General features: G+C 35.5%; 1 protein-coding gene across 5 annotated transcripts in view; it reads right to left on the bottom strand.

Moving 5' to 3' along the window:
* Window positions 1–17540, bottom strand: part of dip2a (disco-interacting protein 2 homolog A) — a 139210-nt gene that overhangs the window by 50321 nt on the left and 71349 nt on the right. The window contains exon 1 of one of the 5 annotated variants that reach the window (XM_051119271.1): window positions 6924–7358. The exons of the other annotated variants lie outside the window; for them this stretch is intronic. The gene's annotated coding sequence lies outside the window, so the exon portion shown is untranslated. Of the gene's footprint in view, window positions 1–6923; window positions 7359–17540 lie in introns of those variants that run through there. 5 annotated transcript variants of the gene reach the window in all.

The following is a 17540-nucleotide window of genomic DNA, read 5'->3' as shown; positions in this document are numbered from 1 at the left end:
AGTTACCAATAAACCGATATATATAGATTTTTTTCCCCATGTTAGGGCCAATAACCAATTTTTTGTAAAAAATAAAGCATTAAAAAGTACAATAAATCCACCAATACTGATAGCGAATAATTCCTTTTTTTTTTTTCATGTTAAGGCCAATAACCGATAAATGATATTAAAATTCTAAACTATTTTATTTACATTTAAAAAAGAAAACACAATAAATATTAAAATCAGTTGGTCAATACCAGTAGACTGATCATTTTTTAATGTTAAAGCCAATAACTGATAAATGGCTTATAATTCTAAGCTATTTTGTCAAAAATAAAGCACTAAAATTTGAAATAAATCAAGCAATACTAATAAGCCGATAATTCGTTTTTTTTTCATGTTAAGGCTGGAAAGCAATAAATGTCTGATATTAAAATTCTATGCTGTTTTGTCTAAATAAGTTAAAAATAAAACACAAATATCTAAAATCAATGTGCCGATACTTTTAAGCCAATATAGGCAATATAATAACCGATAAATGGCTCATATAATTTTTTAACTATTTTAACTCAAATAAAATTAAATATATAAACAAACACATAATAAACAAACAAACAAATAAATACAATCAATTATGTTAAATGCTACATGTTTAGGCATCACAACATTATAATACACAGTATGAAAAGTGAATGTTTATTTTGAGATTTGCTAAAGATGACACTCAATAGTGTTATTAAATTATTCATGTTTTAAAATATCAATTTAAGTGAGTGCTAGATAATGGAATAAGTAATGTAAATATAATATATATATATATATATATATATATAGGAAATAGGCATGCACTCAATTTCATTAATCAAAAATCCATTATCTGTCATTTTATGATCAATATTGCTCAATACCATTTAAATATACATAAATAGATATCCATTAATCAGGCATTGCAATATATATATATATATATATATATATATATATATATAGAACATATTACTTTAGGCAAAAAAAAAAAAAAGATTCAGAACTGTGTTCACATGAATTTGCCACACTAAGACAACTCAGAGCTGCTTGGTTTGAAAATGGCTTTTGTGCAAGATGTGCTTCATACATCGCTACACTACTGACAATGGATTTTGTTGCCAAAATGTTGCTAATCTGACCACACCTTTACAATAGCCATTGACCACGACCATTACTATCAAAAATGTATTTAGTAATCAAAAAAGGTAATTCTGAATAATGAGAACATCTGGCTAATGATCAGCCCCACAGCAGTAGCTTTGAGATTTTGTTTGTAAAGATTCAGTTTGAAATGATGCTCTAGTTCAGAGCGCTTGAAGATAAAAGTCAAAGGTCAATGAGCTGCCCCCGTGTGTGCGGTGAATAAGAGGTGACGGTGGTATGGATGGGGATCAGCTGCACATCCCTCCCACATCAAACCATAAGAACTGGCCATTAGCTGCTGATGGAGGCACTGTCAGGTGGCCTCAGCTGCCACACAGACACACTCCAGCCAATTTATATCTGCTGAACTGGACTGTGTAAATGCAAAGGTGAGATTTTGACTTCAAAGATAAACCTAAGAAGAGGAGTGTGTTGTGGCTCATGACAATAGAATAAACTGGGGATGCACTGAATAACAGATGTGTCTAAAACTCACATTTACAAACATTTATATGACTTAGAATAAAACAGGATATTCAGTGTAAAAAACAAAAATAATAATAATAAGATTATTTTTCTTTTGAAAAATGTACATTTCTTTGAGGTAAGCTGCAGAATTCTGCATGAAGTACGGTTAAATGAGCCAAAGGTAAAAAAAAAATATATATATATATATATTTTGCTGACAGACTTCGTACAGGCCTATGATACAGTATAGCAAAGCCAAGAATGCCTCAACTGCCTGTTTCTTTTCCTGCACCATCATCATGCTCATCATCATCATTACTGTGACTGCTGTCTATTGCCCATCACTCACTATTTTAAATTGTCCTCTCATTCTTGTCCCTCCATCTACATAAAGTTCTCACCGCACGCCAGACGTGTATTTATGTGCATTCCACTCACAGACTGACCCAGATTTCTATCCTGAGGAATAATTTCTCATTCCGCTCAGAATGAGAAAATCTGGAGAGAAGAAACACTCGCTGACTCTCATTTACAGGTGCCACTCCATCTTGCCCCGGTGACACATGGGCTTCTGAGCAGCTACAAAACTCCCAGCGCTCTCCCCATCCTTCAGATGACTGTAATTGACTGATAGCTATTGAACACCACTACTTTCCTACCAGAAAGATTAATGTCAGAGAACAATAACTTCTTATTTCCAATGGTTATAAGGTAATTCCAACCAATTATGTCCACTGCTGACTGCCGTCCAACAAAGGTGGAAGGATCAGTCTATTCGAGACATCTTTGACGTTAAAATACCATTTCTCATTAGTGAAAGTCTGTCTCAGTCTGCAGAGTTTGGGTAGTCAGAGTTGACAGTTCTCACATAAAATCATGTGTATGATGAGCACAGACTCATACACTACATACATTTTTTTTAGCTTCAGACTATGCATTTATCCAGTCGGAGGATATCAAACATGTTGTTTGCATGATATTTTGAGCTGATTTTAGAACACATTTTGTTTTGACTTTTCATGTTTGAGGTGCACGTCTGGAAATGTGTGATTCTCAGTCATTTAGTGAACAATGACAAGTTTTTTTCTGTAACCATTAACAAAGCTGGCAAGTGTATAATGCCTAGTGTTTAAAAATCTGTCCAGATTTTAAAGTTGCATGTGTATTCCAGCCTTGCATTAAGTGCCCGGGGGGATTTAACTGATTTTGTTTTCTGGGGAACATGTAAGTATCTTCTGTAGCTTCTGAAGGGCATTACTAAAAGAAAAAAAAAAAAAAATATATATATATATATATATATATATATATATATGTATATATGTATGTTTAGGCAAAATAGTAAAAAAAAAAAAGTATGCATACTCATTCTGTTCAAAAGTTTTCACCCCCTGGCACTTAGTGCATCGTTTTTCCTTCTGAAGCATCAGTAATAGTTGCATTTGAGTTCCTCAGTTGTCCTCAGTGTGAAAAGATGATCTCAGAATCATACAGTCATTGCTGGAAAGGGTTCAAATACAAAAAAATGCTGAAAAACCAAAGAATTTGTAGGACCTGAAGGATTTTTCTGAGGAACAGCAGGCAGTTTAACTGTTCAGGACAAGCAAGGGACTCATTAACAACTACCACTAAACAACAACCACAAAACACAGCTTGGATCATTCAGATAACAACACAGTATTACGAATCAAGTGTATGTAAAATTTTGAACAGGATCATTTTTTAAATTTAACTATTATTTTCTATTGACGACTATATGTAAATGTCTTTTATGTGAAACATCTTCTTTAGGTCAGTGCTAAATATAAAAAATGACATGCATTTTGTATGAACCCTCTTATTTTGGTAAAATATTTAATATTTTGCAGATTCTGCAAGTAATTTGACTTCAAGGAAAACGTTTGACTTCAACTGTATTTATTTCATTCTGTTACTTGGTGTTGTTTGAAATTAACTGTGAAATTTACTAGCACTTTTTGAGTGAAAATTGTTTTTGCACCAAATTTATTTCAGTGTAGTGCAGAAAATACACACTTCAACTTAAAACAGCTCCAAAAAAAGTGAGAAGATACTCTCTTGAAACACAAGTATATCTCATTTTTAAAACACATGATTATTATTGTACGTTTACACGTCTGAGGAAATCCCAAAAGCTTTGTTTAATCCCCAATAAGAATACACTACTTCAAAGACATGCACACACACAAGCACACCCACACACACCAACGCAGGTGCACATATTTCACAGAGGGATCTCACCAGACACACACGTTTCACCTCCCGATGGCTGCAACCATCCCTAGTGTCTTCTGCTGCGCTGCTGCCGTCTCTATATGAGCGCCGCCGGTGCAGCCCTATCACTTTAAACAGCCCCTACCCCACAGTCTGAGAGAGCCCAGGACCCCCTGGGAACAAATGGGAGGGGCCGGGCGATTAGGCAGCGTTTAGGCATGGACCATCACTATGGAAGCAGGGAGCTGCTCATGTCTGCATTCAGTCTATTCCAATCACATACAGTCTCAGAGATGGTATCAGCGTAACAAATCTCCACCGTAAGGAAGAAAGAAAGACCCAGGATCTGTTTGTCAGGCTGTTAATAATGATGCAGTAAACTGACACAACAAAACCTGAATGTTAAAAGATTGTTCTGGTTCAGAACAAGTTAAGCTGTATTATTTTGACAGGTTTGCCAACAAGAAAAATTAATGCATTTATGATGAGAGTTTTACTGTATGCTATATGTAACCCTGGACCACAAATCCAGTCTTAAGTAGCATGGGTATATTTGTAGCAATAACCAAAAATACATTGTATGGGTCAAAATGATCAATTTTTAATTTATGCCAAAAACCATTAGGATATTTAGTAAAGATCATGTTCCATGAAGATACTTTGTAAATTTCCTACCATGAATATATCAAAAATTAATGTTTGATTAGTAATATGCATTGCTAAGAACTTCATTTGGACAACGTTAAAGGCGATTTTCTTAATATTTCATTTTTTTTGCACCCTCAGATTGCAGATTTTCATATAGACCAGATTTTGTCCTATCCTAACAAACCATACATCAATAAAAAGGTTATTTGTTTATAAATCTCAATTTCAAATTCACCCTTTGACTGGTTTTGTGGTCCAGGGTCACATATAAAATGCAACAATACTAAATTCAATACAAATTTCTGCAGTAAAATCTGAAACCGCCCAAGCAAAAACAATGCTTCCAATGTTAATTCACTTAGCAAAGATTAAATAAGCGACTCAGGAACATGAGCAATTCATCAAGAAGTCAATAATACTGGAAATACACAATAAAGCTTGGAACTGTATTACAAAAATTGTTCCTCTTTAGTAAATCAGTATGAAAAAATTAAAACAAAAACATTCAGTCTTGAAGAATCTCTCCAAACTCTAGTACATTCGATTTTTGTATGTGTAAGAGGACATGAAAGACATGCTTACGACACAGAAATTAACATGCTTCTTGCCCTTTAAACACACTCACACACACACTTGATATTTACCAGCAATATATTTGTTTAAAAAAAAAAAAACTACATGAACAAAAAATGTTTCTAACAATGCTAATTAAATTAGCAAAGTTAGGTAGGTAGGTAAATAAATAAAACAATCAAACATTAACCTTGAAAAATCTCTAGTCAATCAAGCTCCATTTGTGTTTTTAAAATGAATGTGTGAGGAAGAGGAGATGAGAGACAAATCTCACCCTCTTTCTCACCACCATCCCCCAAAACTCTCTCTCTCACACACAAACACACACACACAGTGTTTACCAGGTTCCAGTGTCTACACAGTGGCAGCTTAGATCACAAAACCACTGAATCTTCACCAGAATCACCTCAACCAACGTGACACGAGATCAACATAATAGGTCAGTGGAAAAAGCCATCAAAAAATGATTTCCAGACAATAATGAACCACACCTCTCTCCCAGAGCTACACCCATCTGATGCCCACTGCACCCGCTCTCCCTGCTGCCATACATCACGCCTGTGCCAGCCTGGCATAATCACTGCCAAACCCCATGTCTTCTGATCAGCCACAGTGGGACAAACCGGTAGTGATTACTGCGGTTTACACAAACTGTTACCATCGAACTTTTCTGACAGGAAACATAATTGTTCTCGTGAATGACTCAGACACATGCTAGCATGGCAAAACCAGATGACTAATGAGCTTGATTTTTTTAAAAGAATTAGAAAAAAACATCCCGCATTCCTTAATCATGAAGCAATTACTGATCTAAGATCCAAAACCATTCAACCCCAAGACAGATTAATCACAAAGGAGATCTTTGTAAGCTCAACTGTTTCTCCACAACAGCAATGAGATTAAACGGAGAGCAAACAGAGATCATCTTACTTCTCAAACTTTTTTTCCAATGAAAAACACCCCTGTAATCTCACACGTGTCCTCTAGAGTTTCAAAAGAGATCTCAATGGTGTCTCAAACTGTGCTCAGATTTGCGAGGATACCAAGGCAGCAATCAATCTCAATACAACCTCAAACATTACTAAAGTATCTAAGCTTTGCAATCCACATTCAGCCTCAATATTCTTCCTGTATTTGTGTGTATTTTTATGTCTCAGATTTGTATCCTGAAATTGGGAGAAAGCTGATACCTAAACGAAACACAGCTGAGGACACAAGTCCTCTATCTCAATATCATTTTCCTCTGAGGATGTAATTCACTCACAAACATAAAAAAACATAACGGTTTTATTCAAGTCAAAATATTTAATATCTGCAAATCAACTGAAATACAATTTATACCAACAAAACTAATTTTTATGGGTTAAATCTGGTCAAAATACACTGTTTATTGGAAGATCATTGGAGCATCTTAAGTTAAACAAGAACATTTCAGTCACTTTAAGAATTCACTTTTAATTCATTTACATTTATTAATTTAGTACATGCTTTTATCCAGTGATCTAATCATTTACTAATGAGGAATACAACTAACATTTGTAATTATTTGTGAAATTTAAAATCAATTTCTGACTACACTCTTAGAAATAAAGGTTCCAAAAAGGTGTTTTTGCAGTGATGCCATAGAAGAACCATTTTGAAGAACATTTTAAAAATCTTTTTTGACTATAAAGAACTTTTTCTGCATTTGAAAGTTTCCATGGATGTTCAGGGTTGTTCATGGAACCATCGATGCTGATAAAGAACCTTTATTTTTAAGAGTGTAGCATTGTTTTAGTGTAGTTCTTTAAGCTAACAATTGCAGATCATTACTTTTTACAACGTGTCAAAGTTTCCCATCATCAGCCACTTACCACTCGATCAACACATCTCGCCAGCGCAGGTGTGAAAAACCTGTGAAAGATTTCCGAAGATCCGGTGCCAGTCCAACACTCTTACAGAAAGTCTAAAGCGCAGCGTTTTCTCCGTTCTGGAAGTCTGTCTGTGTCTCTGTGTGTCTGTCTGGCAGTAGGTCAGCCAAACCACACAGTGGAGTCAGCAGCAGTGAAGGCGCACGTGCCCACAACTCATCCAACCACGCAAGCCGCACACAGACGCAGCTCTGCAGAGGCTGTTCCCCCGCTCACATGCTGCAGCCAGAGTCCCGTCAGCTTCACAGAGGCAGACAGGAACCAGAAACAGGCGCACAGCTCCACGCTGAGGTCACACAGGGCCAGATGACACAGTCGGGACGTGGGGTGAGTCCTGAAGTCAGGCGCTTGAGGTTTGGAAACGCTCTTTGTTTCCTCTCAGAGAGAAGTGTGGAAACCTTTGCTGTCTCTATCTCTCTCTCACACACATTTCCTCCCGTCTGTCCTCCTCCCCCCCCAAACCTCAGCCCTCTCTCTCTCTCTCTCTCTCCTCTTGTTCCTCTATTACCCCTCCCCTCCCCTCCATTTCTCTCCCACCCTCCTCTCATCCTAGGTCTGCACACAGCGCTCAGCCAGGCTGACGGATTAGAGCGTTAAAACCGCTCCAACCCCCACCACCCATATCACACTTAACACAAATAAAGCTTATTCAGAGAATCTTTGTAGCACCTTAGCATCAGCAATGAAGAATCTTCTTATTTTTTTCTATTGTAAGGTCCTATAGTCACACAGATTAAAGATCTTAAAGATTTTTCAGATGAACTGGTTCATTTCTGGGTTATTTTAAAGAAAAGTTCATCCTTGACCCAACTCATGTCATTTAAACCCAACTTTCGTTGGACCTCTTATAATATTTGAGAATTTAAAGAGCTTTGAAGAATGTTCAAGCTGCTCTTTATATGATAAATTAAGGTGAATGGGTTTGAATGCTGTCACTGATAAATGTGACCCTGGACCACAAAACCAGTCTTAAGTAGCACAGGTATATTTTTAACAATAGCCAAAAATACACTGTATGGGCCAAAAATCATTAGGATATTAGGTAAGTTCTGCAAAGATATTTTGTAAATTTCCTGCCGTAAATATATCAAAACCTAATTTTTGATTAGTAATATGCATTACTAAGAACTTCATTTTGACAACTTTAAAGGCGATTTTCTCAATGTTTTGATTTTTGTTTTACACCCTCAGAATCCAGATTTTCAAATAGTTGTATCCTGGCCAAATATTGTCCATTTTGACAACACTGCAGTAAGGGTTTAATTTGTTTACTTAATGCAACAATTTTTTTACAAAAATTAACAACCTAGTTTAATTTAGGTTAATTTCTAAATATACTAATGCTGGACAACGATTAATCGTAATTAATCACAAACAAAAGTTTTTGTTTACATAATATATGTGTGCAATATTTATTATATACATATATATATATATATAAATACACACATATACATGTATATATTTAAGAAAAGTGTGTTAATAAATATATTTATATATGTAAATACATGTAAATATTTTAAATATATACTGTGTTTATATATACATAATAAATATACACAGTACACACACACATATATGTACACAAAAACTTTTATTTTGGATGCGATTAATCACAATTATTCGTTACTCAGCACTAAAATATACTGTTGGTCATTGTTAATTCATGTTTGTTCACAATACATTAACTAATGTTAATTTATTCAAAGTGAACTGTTTAAAATGTAGTAGCATATGTATAAATTAACATTAATAAATGACAGCAATATTTTTATAATATTTTAATATATTATGATACCAAATGCATTAACTAATGTTAACAAATTAAACCTTATTGTAAAGTGTCACCATATTTTTTTTCAAATTCAAATGTTTATTGTTATTTGTTCTTTTTTTATTTTTATTTTTCATCTTGTCTTTCTTATGTAAAGAACATTATGTGAAGTTACCTTTAAAGGCACTATATAAAAATGCTAATTATTATTTCTCACAGAAAATCTTGTTGATTGCAGCTCGACATATTCAAGTTGTCAGGATATCCATCAAAAAATGGCATGTGGCATCACTGATGTGCCATACTTGAGAGTATGTGAATGCAAACGAGATTAATAGCTGCAAGAATTTCAGCAAATAATGACTTGCAATTAGCCTCACATGCCTTCTTTTTGTCATTTCTGGAGTCCCCATTCAGTTTTAATGTGTTGACAAGAACATGAACATTCTTTAAAATATCTCTTTTTGTGCTCCATGAAAGAACATCATAGGGTTTGGCAGATTTTCTTTTAGAACAATATTTTTTATTATTATTTATAGCAGCAGTACATAGCTTTTTGGAAAAACTAACTAGAGAAATAACTAGAGATAAAAAGTTCTTTCATGAGATTAAAAACTTCTACAATCCTTCCTAACAGGCTCTAAAACACTTTTTGTTCTTACTAAATCCATTGTTTACATATAAACAAGCAGATACTTAGCTTCACAACAAACCTTAACATAACACGCAGATAACACAAAACACACCTGTCATGTCAAAAAGCCGTCCAGGATACAGGAGCTGCATTCATAGATTTTGCAACCAGTGTCAGCACCCCTGTTAGTGAGGAATCCCAGAGCCGAGGAGACTATTGACCCTTGGGTGACACTGTGACATTGTGTGATCTTGTTAGGGAGAGAAAGAGAGCAGTGTTCTCCTATCTGTTTTAGCGCGACCACCACCCAAAGAAGGAGGATACCAGACATACTGGAAACAGAACACAAGCTAAATGTGACATGTCACATGTTATTTTCAAAGAAAATACATCACAAGAAGCTCAAGATGCTGTTAATTCAGTTCTATTAGTCACTGTAGCTAACAACTGTCCAACATGCTAAATTCATTCACACCTCTAAATCTTATTTTTAAGATCTTTCTAGATGCGTCACAAAGCAAGGACTCTTTGAGATGGTGCTTTGCGGCCAAACATAATCATTAAGTCTTAAGTCTGTAAACACACAATACAAGATTTCCGTCTAATCTTCTCAGTCAAAGCGTGAAACACAAGTGCTAGATCCTTTCTAAAGCAGGCGCAGTGTCTAATTGCACACATACACAAATACACACCCTGAAGCATAAACACAGTGTAGGCGCCAATGGCTAATCAGCTTTAACAAGCTTCAGCGAGAAGAATCAATCCATACACGGGATCTGCAGATGGTGTATCATATGGATCATTTCCACGCTGAGGTATTCACAGTCCCTTATAAGCAATTAAAAGTTCTTGTAAAAACTGCAACCATAAAAAAAGTTAGTCAATAATTTAAAATGTAACCAATATTGACAACAGTTTGGAAAAAGATGTGTGTTCATCAGATATTATTTTGAGAGGTACTGTGGCAAATATTGACGAAAACAGCACATGAGTTAGGAACAAATGACTCTTAAGAATTGGTTCTTTTTAATGAGTCAGTCACAGATTTACTAAACAGACTTGAAATCCTTGTGAGTTTGTGATTTGAATTAGATTCACTAACTCAAGACTTGTTACTGAGTTCACAACTGACTCTCTCACTGAAGCGCGAGTCATTATTTGGTTGTGTCCAATTAAAAATCACTGAAAACTGTTTAATCAAATTTAAAAATTCATGTTGAGATTGATGTTTTAAATATAAAATTTTGAATACAGAAATATTAAATGTCTTAAATAACTGAAAAGACACATTAAAAATTAAACTAAATCTGCCAGTAGGTGGCGGGAAGACACTGATTTAATTGGTGAATTATTCATTCATTTGATTAGTTCAAAGGGCTGATTCATTCAGGAATAAAGCAAGTGACTGTCTTTATGAATGGGAAAATGAATCATTGACTAACTAGATTCGTTTAAAAACGCACGTTCGTTCATAAATGAAACAACGCTGTGTTTGAATGAAGATGCACAGCGGCTCAGTTGTGACTTGTTTCAGACTATTTTTGATGAAATAGAGCAAAATCAGGCAATAGTGTTATAATCAGACAATGTAAGTCACTTAATATTAACTTCTTGTTTAACTATTGTATTAAATTGATATCTGATTTACAAACTCCCTTAAAGGAGAAGTCCACTTCCAGAACAACGGTTTACAAATAATTTACTCACCCCCTTGTCATCCAAGATGTTCATGTCAGAAATTATGGTTTTTGAGGAAAACATTTCAAGATTTTTCTTCATATAATGGACTTTAATTGTGCGCCCGAACTTTCAAAATGTAGTTTAAATGCAGCTTCAAAGGCTCCAAATGATCCCAGCCGAGGAAGAAGGGTCTTATCTAGCGAAACAATTGGTCATTTTTTTTCGAAAAATAAAAATTTGTATACTTTTTAAGCATAAAAGCTCATTTTTTCTTGAATGATTCGATTTTGAACGGATCTTTAATGTGACTTGGGAAAAATTTTTATAATCATAGACCTAGAGTCTTCCATCTTATGGGGCTGTCAAAACAATGAATTAATCTTTTCTGACTAAAGACCCAGGAAAACAATTCTTAATCTTTTCTGCATTATATAGTTTTGTCTTGTTTGCAGTGTGATTAACGTATGTATAAGCAGTAGATGTGTTAGGGAAACGTAAAATTGTAATTATATTTTGCTAAAATGAACGAAATGACTCGAAAAAAGATTCTTTAATTTTGCTGAACGAGACTCAAAGGTCTGAGTCAGTAAAATGATCCGAACCTCCCATCACTACTACGAATCACATCTAAGTTCATCGTCTGTATACTCCGGCTCAAAAAGGTAGAGAATGGCGAAAAACTCCATCTTATTTTCTCCTACAACTTTAGAATCGTCCGACATCGTTGTAGCTTTTTGTTTGTAAACCGCGTTTGACTTACTTGCACTTTCTTAGTCTTCGAGCGTTTGCTTTGTCAACACTGGGTCTGTAGTTCCGCGTGACTTTTCGGCGTGATTCAATAGTACGTAGTGTCGTGAACGCGCATCCCAGAGCCTGTGCTACACAAGCTTTTGTGCTTAAAAAGTATACTTTTTTTTTTTTTCAAACAAAATGACCTATCGTTTCACGAGATAAGACCCTTCTTTCTTGGCTGGGATCGTTTAGAGCCTTTTGAAGCTGCATTTAAACTACATTTTGGAAGTTCAAAATCAGGGGCACAATTGAAGTCCATTATATGAAGAAAAATCCTGAAATGTTTTCCTCAAAAACCATAATTTCTTTAAGACATGGGGTGAGTAAATTATTTGTAAATTGTTGTTCTGAAAGTGGAGTTCTCCTTTAAAAATCATTAAAAGCTGTCACTCATCTTAGTTCATCGCAATCTCACATAATTCCATTATAATCAGCGAAGCGCTCTACACTGCACAATTACTCTCTCTACACTTTGTTTCTGAAAGGATTTGTGAGATATGTCTGTGATACATCACTCAATGCTGCAAAAACACGTAGAAACCTTTGTCACTTATAATGTATATTATAAGGCATTATAAACACCTTCATGCAGTAAAATAAACCAAAAGATCCACTGGTTGTATGAGCAGCAGGTATGTGCAATTAGACAAGTGCAGCCTCTACGGTACAGAACACACAGATGACAGACTGTAACACCAGCACATTTGATTATAATGTCATTCCAGTGAAAACAGGAAGTGTGTTTGACTCCTGAGGGAGAGCTGAGGGACTATCAGCCACCAGGCCCTTTAATGAATAGCTGAACATCAATTAGGCAACATTAAGGCCGATGTACACAAAGGAGGGTGAGAGGAGGAACTCACACAAAAGGAAGCCGATGGTTTACTCGGAAAGCGATAGATAAATAGAAAGAAAAGAAAGAGGGGGAATAGACCTTCTCACCCAGGATCATTTATCCTCACCGCTTCACGACACGTCTGCACCCTTTGACTCTATCCTCGGAGACATCGACATTTACAAGACGTGCCGCAGAGATGCAATCAGCAATACAAATGGGTCGTCTCTCATGCACGACAAACACACAGTTCTGTGAATAAGACACTGATTATGCTCTGCATATGAATTCCAGCTATCCACCAGATGGATTCCCTCACGGTGAAAATCTTTAAAATATGCAAATTGGGCCGAGCTATATAAACGAAATTTGGGGGTGAGAGACAGGAAGGTAAAAACATAAGAGGAGAAAACAGCCAAAAGGAAGAAGAGATGGAAAGGGAGAGGGATTTACCCGAGCAGACAGGGATTGTAAGATAAAAAGAGGCAAAGAAAAGGGGGAAGAGGGAGGCAGGAAGAGAGGGAGGGCTTTCACCCCCCACCTCTCATTAACTTCCTCTCTGTCTTTCTCTCGTTTGCTACACGAATAATTAGGGCGTTTACACTGAAGGGGAGAAGGGTGCTGAGATTGCTGTCACACTGGGGAACACGGAAGAGGAGCAGCCATCCAACACACACACACACACACACAGGGGCCAGAAACACCCATCGGCTGCTTTTCAATAATAAAAAACAGACGTTTTAAAAACATTTTAAAAATTGGGAGTGATAATGATTTGTTCTTTGCAGAATATCAAAGCCAGATAAGTCTCTGCCAAAGCCACACAATTATAAACACAAATCTTTTGCAAAAGAGGCTCATTTGAGCTTCTACTGTTATTTTTTACACACAATTCAATGCAGTTTCCAGCTGAAATTACCTCTAGTCTAGTGGCAGTAAAACACCAACAATTTTTATTCTTTTTTAAAATTACATGATTACAGGGACAATTATTGATTAAGAGTTATTATAATGTAGCTTCTTGCACAATAACCTGCTTTTCTGATGTAGTAAACTTGTAGCTCACCTGGTACGAGCACTGTGAAATAGAGCTGCACGATTAATCATTTAAAAGATTGTGATCTCGATTCAACCACCCACACAATCTCATTTCTGAATGACAACAATTCGTCTGAATTGATTAAACCTCTGACAAAGTCATATCGAAACATTCAAATCTGTGTTCGCGTTGCAAAACTGCTTCACAAAGTCTTTTCAACCACACAGTCTTACATTCATTCACATTATCACAGAAGTACTTGGATAAAAGTTTATAGTTCAGATATAAAATAATTGATGTCTATAGTAGCGATCAAAATGGAGCAAATCATCTTTTTAAAGTCATTTTAGCTTCAAATTAACCTATGTTTGTTCCCAGAAAGCACACGTACGTCTGCGAGATGTCAGTTTTATATACATTCTAAATCATACAATCTTAAAGACATCTAATAGATGTCTATATGACATCCTATAGGAAACATCCTATTGACGTATTGCAGATGAGCAAACACTCTTAAAAATATGTCTTGCAGATGTAAATGCAGACGTCAAATAGATGTCTCTGTGATGTACGTGTGCTATCAGGGTTGATTACAATGGTTTGCCATTAGGAGGTGACAAGTGACTTAAAAAAAATTATTTGTCATTGAGTCATTCATTCAAGAGATTCATTCAAAAATGCTAATTCATTCAGTAATGGAACAAGTGAAGTATTTATGAGTGAGTCATTGAATCATTCATTCAAATTATTTAAAAAAAAAACAATTCATTCAAATTAAACATTTTTGAATAGAATGAGGCAATTAATTTTGTAAATTACATTTTGCTTAGTTAAGAATCATGGGAGAATCATGATCTCTATTTAAAACTAAAAAATCGTGATTCTCAATTTATGCAGAATTGTAAATCCTGACTCCTAAATATTGCATGAAGCCAGCCAATCAGATTAAAGCTTGTCAGATCAAGCTCTTGCCATTTGTGTGTGTAATAAGCATCAGCGAAAGTGGGCATGTCGTCTGGAGCTGAGACTAGAAATAAACTGTCAATCCATCATAACAACAAACACCACAAACAGAGTGTGTTCAACCCAGACCAGACCAAGGCCTGTCGAATTAAACACAGTTTACACCACACCAAACAACACACACACACATGCACACATACACATGCCTGACAGGCTCAAAAAGCTCAGGAGACTCAGCAAATTACTGTACTGTGTGCTGTAAAACACATTTACAGACATCCAACCTAAAATGCCCTTCAGTCAATAAAAGACAAAACACTCAAATGGCTTATTGCTCTAAATGTCCATCTTGGCAAGTATAAGAATTTGGTAATATTGTCCACCCCTAATTATTATAAATTCTTAGGTTTAAAGTTTAGTCAATGAACTGTTTCATTCACAGAGCTATTAGCATCTGGCTTGCTAAATCTGTGCGTTTGAATAGTCTCATTCAAACAGGAAATAAGGTTGCGTTTAAAAATTGAACTCAGTCATGAAGCAGTAAGTAAACAGCAGCAATCAGTCAATTCAAAGTATGAAAGGTCGTGTCAGTCATGAGTGAAGGTGGCATAGCAGCCATAGCAGCTAAATGTTAGCATGTGTTAATATGCAAGATGAGTGCTTTGTATTGTTGTCCTTGTGTCTGTGTTGTATTTTACCGGTCACAAAGGCATTAAAACCCTAAAACTGAAAATAAATGGACCAAGCGGCTCTATGAAAGTGAATTATCATATGAATAGCCACTTTTGCTCTGTCTGAATGGGTGATTAGGGTGGGACTCTCTCATAAGGCCCGAGGAGCGTTTGCAGCCCGGCGCTGAAACTAAACACCAAACATCTCCAGAGGACACCATACAAATCCATTTAATAGCTGTGGACACACACACTGTGTTAGTATGAAGCCAACATGGAAGATACAGACCATGTGACATTGTCTGTGTCATCAGCTATTATATTTAGTATATACTTGCCATGCTATACAATATTATCTTCATTGTGATTCATGTTTATCCTTGTGAAAAAGTGTGCTTATCTTAAAAGTTTAAAAAAATGTACTTGCAGATAATAGTAATGAAAAATACATAGCTGCTTGAAGAGAGTTCACTTTGACTGTTTTTTAAACAATAAGCAGTGCACTTTTTAATAATGTCAAATTAAAAGTTTCACTTTAAAGTCAAAACATTATAATTTAGTTTACAATAAGTGCTCATCAGTACAATGGCAAAAACACTATTATTCTTCAATGAAAATTAAGTTTCACCTATTTGCGTGGGTAAAAAAAACACTCTAAACTGCATTTAATATCATTTAAATTATATTACTTTTTCATTTAATTGCAATTAACATGCAAATTAAGTTCCCAAAAGGATTACATTCATTTCCCAATTCAAGTATATTATATTAAAGTGTTATTTCTGTATTAAGTACAAAGTATACTTCTTCTTAAAACATGAAAATATTTCTGAAACCAGTTTTAGAAATATGCCCACTAAAACATCTTTTCATCTAAACGGAAAGACAACACTGGTTGATCTGAGAGAGAGAGAGCAGTAATTACCAGATGAAACCAGTACAATATAGACACTTGACCCTATTTAGGGGGCTTCAGCTCATATTCAGATAAGCAGCTGAGCCCACCTCTACAATTGAGAATGATTAAAAAGAACAGAAGTGACTGTAGAAGGACAGAGGTGAGTGATATGTAATTCTAGAAAGAGTGAGTGATATGTACAGGTGAGGTGAAATGCAGGATAACGCAGGTGCAAACATGTAGGCAGGTGTGTACGACTGATTCCACAGAACACACACACATATGCAGCTGCTCTGTCGTGCGACAGGCTGAGCTCACCAGGTTTGGGGCAGGAAGACCACCAGCCTGCACCCCACTACCATCTGTCTGAACAACACACAGGAACTGCCCACACTGAGAGGGGCTATGCACACATTTACAAAATATACACATCCTAATGAGACGCAGACCGTGTGCCTCAGTTGTAGACTATAAAAAAATAGACAATGTGTCTCTATTCCCATCCACTGTAGAAAAAATGAAGCCAATATGTCTCAGAAAAGGCCACTAATCTTGTGATTTGCTATCAAGGTCATGCCCAGACTCCCTCAGACCCAATCGCATATGTATAATCATGACACAACACCCCGTTTCTATAGCATCACATAACTAAACTTACTTAAAAAAGAAAATCAGCATAAGAACTACCTAAAATGACAGAACACATCTTCTGGGGAAAATTAGTTTAATTCATTTACATGGCGAGAGCTGAGTTTATGAACTATACTGCAGCCAGCCACCAGGAGGCAATCAAAAAGTTTTGGCTTCACTTTTCAAGGATGTGAAAATTAATTACACAAAGTAAGTACCTACTTCAAAATAAGTAGAAATACATTCAAAATAAGTACCTACTCCAGAAAGTATGTGATTTCAGACACAGCCTTGCTCTCAAGACACACTCGCACACAAACACAGCACAGCCCTTACCAAAAAGTAGTATACTTCAAGTTTAGGTATACTTTAAGTATATTTTAAAGTATACTTTATGTAGCAAGTATACAAACATCAGTGTATTAGTAGTATACTTGTAAGTGTACTATTTCAATACTCCTTGGGACTAAATTGGCCCACTTTCTAGTATGTAAAAGTACACTTTTAAGTATACTTCAAGTATAACAGTAGTTTAAACTACTAACTTTGAGTACTTTGTACACAACTAGTTTACAAGTTTTAGTTTGCACTGCAACTATACTAAAAGTGAACTTATAGGTATATTGACAGTTTACTAATTAAAT

This window comes from Labeo rohita, chromosome 9 (assembly GCF_022985175.1).
Source record: "Labeo rohita strain BAU-BD-2019 chromosome 9, IGBB_LRoh.1.0, whole genome shotgun sequence".
NCBI lineage: Eukaryota > Metazoa > Chordata > Actinopteri > Cypriniformes > Cyprinidae > Labeo > Labeo rohita.
This window is presented reverse-complemented; position numbering and strand designations above follow the sequence as displayed.